Source organism: Schistocerca gregaria, chromosome 7 (genome assembly GCF_023897955.1).
Source record: "Schistocerca gregaria isolate iqSchGreg1 chromosome 7, iqSchGreg1.2, whole genome shotgun sequence".
NCBI classification, from domain to species: Eukaryota; Metazoa; Arthropoda; class Insecta; order Orthoptera; family Acrididae; genus Schistocerca; species Schistocerca gregaria.
Genome location: NC_064926.1, coordinates 539,374,351 through 539,382,690, shown reverse-complemented (window position 1 = coordinate 539,382,690; position 8,340 = coordinate 539,374,351). Strand labels below are relative to the sequence as shown.

The 8,340-nt window shown below is 40.9% G+C and overlaps 1 pseudogene; it reads right to left on the bottom strand.

Moving 5' to 3' along the window:
• Positions 1–7,903: 7,903 nt before the first annotated feature.
• Positions 7,904–8,021, bottom strand: LOC126282657 (5S ribosomal RNA; annotated as a pseudogene).
• Between the last annotated feature and the right edge of the window lie 319 nt (positions 8,022–8,340).

Genomic DNA, 8,340 nt, shown 5'->3' with positions numbered 1-8,340 from the left:
ATCGCAGACTGCAGGGAGCAGTACACAAGTGGAGACTTGGGCTCTCACTCATGGTTCCCAGTTTTTGGCTGCTAAGATCTGCATTGTGGATTTCTGTCATCGTCATACAGTGCATTCCCATCTAGATCTGCACCTTAATGGTGCCAGTACCAACTGGCATGTGGACCACACTATTCTGCTCCAGCTCTACAAAGCATTGGTCCAGTCCCATTTAAATTACGGGAGTCTCACACACGGCTTGGCGTTACCTGCAGTGTTTACAGATGCTGGATGCGATACACCACTGTGGTGTATGACTGGCAACTGGCACCTTCAGACTAGCCCCATTATCAGCCTCCTGGCAGAGCCCAGGGTTCCACCAATGTGTGTTCTGTGACAACAACAGTTGATTACTTATACATTATGCATCCACTGCGTTGTGGAACATCTGAACTACCATCTCGTCTTTCCAGATATGGAGGTCCACCTCCCATAGCGACGGCACATATCTAGGACTATGACTGCCTTCCATGTCTGGTCCCTTTTTCAGAACTCCATCTTTCCCCTCTACCATCTCTCGACTGGGCCCACTCACATACACCTCTGTGGTTCATGCCCTGTTCACAGCTCTGTCTTGACCTATCACAAGGTCCACCGGAGGCTCTCTGCTGGCAATTCTTCTCCATTTTTGGTGCATTTTTGGGTTCAGAAGTAGTCTATGCTGATGGATTTATGGTTGCCAGGCACACTGGCTTTGCTTACATTCATGTGGTAGTTCATGAACTCCACTCCTTGCTAGATGGTTGCAGTATTTCACTGCAGAGTTGGCAGCCATCTCTCATGCTCTCGAGCATATCTGTTTTGCACTGGTTAGTCCTTCCTCATTTGTAGCGACTCCTTGAGCATTTTGCAAGCTCTTGACCTGTGTTACTCTGATCATCCCGTGGTCTTGACTGTCGAGGATTCCCTTTCTGCTCTCAGACAATGTGGCCACTCAGTGGTCTTTGTCTGGACTTTGGGACATGTTAGGTCCCTGGGGAATGAACTCACTCACAGACTGACCAAGTTGGTTACCAGCAAACCACCTCTTGAAATCGGTATTACGCCTCTGGTCTTTCAACTGGTATTATGCCGTTAACTACATGCGATAAAGGAGACCATGTATTTGTGGAGGTCCTTCGTGCGGACCTCTCACAAGGACTCCACATCAGCTCCACATTGGCCATACTTGGCTGACTGATGGTCATCTCCTCCATCACAAGCAACTGGCCTGCTGTCATTTTGGAGACTGTTTGATGGTGGCCCACATTTTGTTGGACTGACCTAACCTAGCTGCTCTGCAGAGGAGTTTTAATCTTCCTGGCTTGCTACCTATAGTGTTAGCAGATGATGCCTCAGTGGCTAATGTGGTTTTAAGTTTTTTCACGAATGGTGTTTTTATCAATTTCTCTATGGGAGGACACCTCAGCAGTACCGGCCCATAGAGGGGTTGTCTGGTGCTCTGATACCTCCTCTGCTCTGACCAGGCAACGGCTATCTGTGCTTGGTGATCTGCTTGAGCCCTGCTTGTTCTTTTCAGCTTCTTCCCTCCCTTGCATGTTCTGTTTTACTTGGTGTTCTTCCAGTGTGCTTCTCTCACCATGTTCATGCCACTAGTCTTTTCTGTGTAATGTTGGGTGGGATCCCTCTGGTAAGTTGTAAGGGGGGAGGGGAGGGAATATGTTCTCCATCATACTTTCTGTCTTTGAGGGCCTCTGGTAGATCTTGGGGTTTTCTTTCATTGGGTGTTACACACTAGGGCCTTCTTTGGTTGGCTGTTTTGGTGACTTGTTTGTTCCAGGTAGGAGGGACCAATGACAATGTAGTTTGGTCACTTTAATTGTTCCACCAACCAACCAAAATGTCTGACAGAACGGACACCACTGAATTATACACATGGCTGTGAGAGAATCAATAATTTGCGAATACGGGGTTAATTGATGAGGGACGCTGCATTGCAGTAAGCAATAAGTTGAGAACTTGGGTCATACGGAAAGCATGTCCAGATGGCCAAGATGATTAAGACCTTCATTCTAGAGAAGCGGGGCATCTGCGTTCGAGTCCTGGTCAGTCATAAATTTCCAGCTTTTGCCCTTCACAACTGGAAGTCACAAATTCATATGCTTCCTTTCACGTTTCTTTCTACGTCTTTTATTTCATACAAATGTTTGCATCAGCTGCGTCATCACAAGTGGTGCCAAATTTGTTGGTTATCTCCAGCAGAATAGACACCATTCAAATATATACATCCCTTCTAAGGCATTCGTATGAGTTCACCAATTCCAGCTGTGATCTACAGTTACTATATTAATAGGATACTACATTTTTTAATTTGTGAAGTGCACGATTTCTGAACATTTAGAGCAAGTTGCCAGTCTTTGCACCACTTTGAAATCTTTTCAAGGTCTGGCTGAATATTTGTGCTCCTTCATTGAGACTGTAATTCACTGTAGATAACTGCACAATCTGCAACAGGTGTGAGGTTACTATTAATATTGTCAGCAAGGTCATTAATATACAACATGAACAGCAAGAAGCTCAACACACTTTCCTGGGCACACCCAAAGCTGTTTCCACATCTGTCTATGACTCTCCATCCAAGGTAACATGTTGTACCCTCCCTGCCAAGAAATCCCTAATCCAGTTACAAATTTTGTCCAGTACCCCATACTATCACACTTTTGATAATAAGCATAAGTGTGGTACTGAGTCAAATGTTTTTCAGAAAGTGAGAAGTGCTGCACCTACCTGACTGCCATGATCCATGGCTCTCAGGATGTTTGAGAGAAGTGTAGATTTCATGTGATCAGTGTTTTTTCAAATCTGTGCTGATTCTGCTCAAGACGCCTCATTGCATTTGAGCTCAGGCATTTATGCTTATGGGCAACAACTTCTGAATTTAATTCAGCTGAATTCTGTGCCTTGTCAGGATTAATCTTTACTCTTCAGCAAAGTGTGTACTGTTCTGAAACCTCCTGAAAGATTCAGATTATGTTGCCAGACTGAGACAATAATATCCTTAACTTAGGGAGTGCGAGTTCAGCTAGATATGCCAGAGAGCTGTGGAGGTGAAAAAGTGGGAGGAGTACCTAGTGGAATTGAAGTTGGGACTGGGTCAAGAGCTGTGACAAGGTTTCAGTCAAGGTTCCTGGTCTAGCTCACATAATTTAAACTACCAAAAATTTGATCTAGTTAATATTAAGTGAATATGAAGAACAAGTATTAATTTAATAGACAGAATTGTAGTTTGGTATTTTCCTTCCCAATATCAAACATATAGCACTACCGACAGACACACATAAAAGGACCACATTGCCTAGGTTTTGGAGCTGATAGTTATTTGTTGGGGCGGAGAGAGAGATATGTTGGAGAAGGTTAAAAGTGAAGGGCAGATTACTTGGACGCAGGGTGGGAGAGACCTACATGTAGATTAGACAAGCTTTTATAACATTAGTTACCTATAGAACAATGGAATACAAAGAAAGATATAATCTTAGTCATAAGTATATTTTGTAAGAAAAAATATCAATTCCTATATTTTGAGCAATGAAAAACAAACTGAATATAAGGATTCACCTGAGGTTCATGAAATTGAAGTAATAAAACTTATTTATTCTTGGGAGCAATGTGTCTGCAATGTGTGCACAATTACTAAGAGCATAAATGCACTCTGCATCCTTGATAAATAAATTCTACAGCACAGAAGCATTTTCAAAATTAAAAAGGAATGGTAATGGTTGAGGTGTGTGGAAATGGACAGGAAACACTATTTTTAAAGACTGTTAATATGGGAATGAGCTTTATCTTTATGTTGATAAACTATTGCATCTTCTTCTGCCACCTATTGTAGAGTATTTAGATTAAAAAGAATGGGCTAGAAGATCTCTTACTGTGTGGTTGCATAAAATTCTACTGCTTTCCAGAAGCTCCCTGTAGATGTAACAATTTTTCTTTAATAGCTCTTTATTTCCAATAAGAATAATTCTTCTCATAGTTGATGGTTATTATATGTTATATTCGTCCAGCGACTACAAAAATTTCATTAACTACAGTATAATGAATTAGGAGGTTTTTACAAAGTCGTTCAATTTTATGCAATATAAAGGGCGATTTATTCCACTGTGTATGAACTCTTAAGGATTGATCGATGATTGGATACTGAACAAAAAAAGATCTAATGGACTTACGTCCAGAAATACGTGGTTTCCAGCTAGAGACCATTTATTCAATCATACTTTGTTACAGAGAATGCGGTCTAATACTCACTGTATGATGCAGCCACTGTTACAGTATACATGGTTTCCTACTAGAAGGCAGTACTGTTCCTCATATGTCATGCTCTAGTGCGCTCTCCTATCATAGTGATTGTAATATTGTATCTGATTCTCTTCTCTTCCTGACTCACCTTGTAGCAGATGTGATACAGCATTGTAAAAAGTGGTTCCGTATTTGAAACGAGAGCTTGCCAACATGTTGTTAACTTAGGAAAGGCAAATGGCAAATGGCAAATGGCGATGGACAGTGGACAGCAAGGTTGTATCAGGAGACCTATACCCACTGACAACAGCCACAGCATTCACTCTTTGCAACAGTGTTTCGCCATTTGTCTGAGACAGCATTGTTTCAGGAAGCTGGAAATCATGAAAGACATATCCAAAATGTTCTGACACTAGACTTCGAGGAAAATGTGATTAACACTGTGGAAGGCAAGTGGTGTATCAGTACCAGGCAATTGGTCTACCACTGCAGTGTAAGCCAGACTACCGCATGGCATATCCTCCATGACAATTGTTACTGCCCTTATCACTTACAGCATGTGCAGGGCTTACTAGTGACAAACTTTCCACATCGGGAGCAGTTTTGTCACAGTTTGCCACCTTCACATGGAGTGGTATCTTCAACTTTCATAATAGTCATCTTTGGGAGAGTATGCGTTACCGCCATGATATGGAGACAGTGTATCATCAACATCAATGCAGCTCGAATGTGTGGGCAGGGATAATTGGCAATCATATTTGGGACCCATTTTCCTTCCTTGTCACCTAACAGGCCAGAACAATTGGTGTTTTTCGCGGGTGACGTTGCCTCCCCTACTGGAAGAAGTGCCATTGATGATTCAAAGGGTTATGTGGCTGCTACATGGTGATGCTCAGCCCGCTTCACTGGTAATGTCCGGACACATCTCAATAGTGTCTTCCCTGGTTGATGGACTGGACGAGGGGGTCCATTTGCATGGCCTGCTCGTTCACTGGATCTCAACCCGTGTGATTTCTTGTTATGGGGGCCATTTCAAAAGTATCGTGTATGCAGAGCCCATTCCAGTTGTGGAGACATTGGAGCAGCATATTCATGTTGCCTTTGACATTGTTCAGTTGCCGCCTGACCAATGTGAATGTGAGAGACAGTACATGCTACGGCGAATACACCCATGTTGAGACACATGGAAACCACTTTCAACACATACGTTAACTGCGACTGCATTGTATAGTGCTTATTAGACCACAGTCTCTGTAACAGTGTGTGATTGAATAAATGGTCTCTAGCATGGAGACCATTCATTTCCAGACATAAGTTCATTAGACTTTTTTTGTCCATATCCTCTCATTGTTTAATCCCTAGAGTTTGTAAAAATAAATAAATAAATAAATCATCCTGCATACATCCCACACGAAACCACAATAGTAAAAGTTTATACGCCAACTGGCTCTGCAGATGATGATGAGATTGAAGAAATATATGATGAGACAAAAGAAATTATTCGGATGGTTAAGGGAGACAAAAATTTAAGTCATGAAGGATCTGAATTCAATAGTAGGAAAAGGAATAGAAAGAAAAATAGATGAATATGGACTGGAGGAAAGGAATGAGATGAAGCCACCTGATAGAATTTTGCACAGAGCATACTTCAGTCATAGCTAACAATTGGTTTAAGAATCATGAAAGAAGTCTGTATACATGGAAGAGATCTGGTGACACCGGAAGGTTTCAGATTGATTATATAATGGTAAGAGAGAGAGATTTAGGAACCAAATTTTAAACTGTAAGACATTTTCAGGGGCAGATGTGAAGTCTGACCACAACTTGTTAGTTATGAACTGTAGATTAAAACTGAAGAAATTGTAAAAAGGTGGGAATTTAAGAAAATGGGACCCAGATAAACTGAGAGAACAAAAGGTTATAGAGAGATTCCGAGGGAGCTTTAGGGAATGATTGAGAAGAACGGGGGAAAGGAACACAGTAGAAGAAGAATGGGTAACTGCGAGAGATGGAATACTGAAGGCAGCAGAGGATCAAGAAGGTAAAAAGGTGAGAGCTAGTAGAAATCCTTGTGTAACACAAGAGGTATTGAATATAATTGAGTAAAGGAGAAAATATAAAAGCGCAGTAAATGAAGCCATACAAAGGAAAAATATAAAAGTGCAGTAAATGAAGCCATACAAAGAAAAAATAAAAAAGTGCAAATTCCTATTAGATTTTCTATGGCATATTCTGTGAAATCAACCCATTTCCGAGCTAATGTGTAAAATCTGCAGTAAAGAAAGCAAAAGGAAGACTCAGATGTATTGCTAAAGTTTTGGTATAATTTTGTAAAGAAAACTGGATACAATACACTAGGATGACAAATAAGAGAGTACTGCTCCAGCACCTGAAGAGTGTATCATGTATGCATTACAGCACATATCAAATTAATAGCTACACTCCTAGGATTTCTACAGATTAGTGTAGCCCATATAAAACTATAACAGAGATCCTCAAGCAGCCTGCAGGAGGGTATTTGTAATAAATGTGATATTGTTCTCATTCAACCATTTTGGATAAATTTCAAGAATACATGGTCCAGAAATAGTGAGCAATAATACTGCTGCCATTACTGTAAGTCTCTCAACTAGTGATCATGAGACTTTTCAAGGGGCATACACAGGCTGAGAGACAGTCATTTTGCTATGTTCAATATGTGACTATAATAAAGGAAAGTCATTAACATTTGTAAGAAATACTCTTTTTCAGATCCAAATGTAATGTCAACAACATCAAGATAATGAAGATATCTTTGAAAACTGAAACTCAAATAATCAATGAGTAAATCTGCCCTGTATTAAAGGGCCCTAATGTGGAACAATTTACAGCATCTGCTGTGCTTGCAAACACAAGAATTCACAATGCTGCAAAGAAATACTTGTATCCCCACTGGTAGAATAAGCAACATCTAGAAATCTCAACCATAAGTAATGTGGCAACAACTGAACAATGGAAATGGAAATAAACTGTCATTTTCTTTACTACTTGACTGTGCATTTTGAAATGATAGCTTTCTATGGAGTTTGTTGTTTTGGTAATACTTGTACATTTGAGAGGCAATAATAACTAACTCTTGCCTCATTAATAGTGTGATTTAGGTTTTCCATGATTTCCCAAAATCACTTCAGACAAATGCAGAGGGATGGTTCCTTTGAAAGGGTGCGACTGAATTCCTTCACTAACCTGATGGTATCAATGACCTCTCTGTTTGGTCGCATTCCCTCAGATCAACCAACCATTAATAGTGTTAATTCTGAAGACTCTTGCATTATTGTATTATTCCTTTTTTTTAAAATTTTTTTAAGTACAGTTATTTCACATACAGTCATAGATTTACAGTTAGGTAAAAGCGCCGATCCATTAATATGTAAAAACGTAAATTCCGTCGACAGGTCCTGGTGGACCCAGTGGTACCGACCGGCCACCGTGTCATCCTCAGCCGACAGGAATTACCAGATGCGGATATGGAGGGGAATGTGGTCATCACACTGCTCTCCCGGCGACATGTCAGTTTCTGAGACCGGAGCCACTACTTCTCAGTCAAGTAGCTCCTCAGTTGCCTCACAAGGGCTGAGTGCACCCCACTTGCCAACAGCACTCAGCAGATCGGATGGTCACCCATCCAAGTGCTAACCCAGCCCAACAGCACTTAACTTCAGTGATCTGATGGGAACCGGTGTTACCACTGCGGCAAGGCCGTTGGCCATTCATTAATACACATTTATGAAATTGCAGGTTCCTTTAACAGAAATTTATTACCTTAGCATTGTTTTGCTTCCATCAAACACTGTGACAGATATGTGAGTAATTACCTAATCAACTGCTAAAGAATACAAATAACTCTTAAATGAATGTCTCCAAACTTAAATGAATTTTCAGTTAAGAATTGAAAAACACTTTTACCTATACGATAGCAGACATTAGTACAAAAGGGAAGAGCACACACACACACACACACACACACACACACACACACACACACACACACACACACACACACACACACACACACACACTTTACTT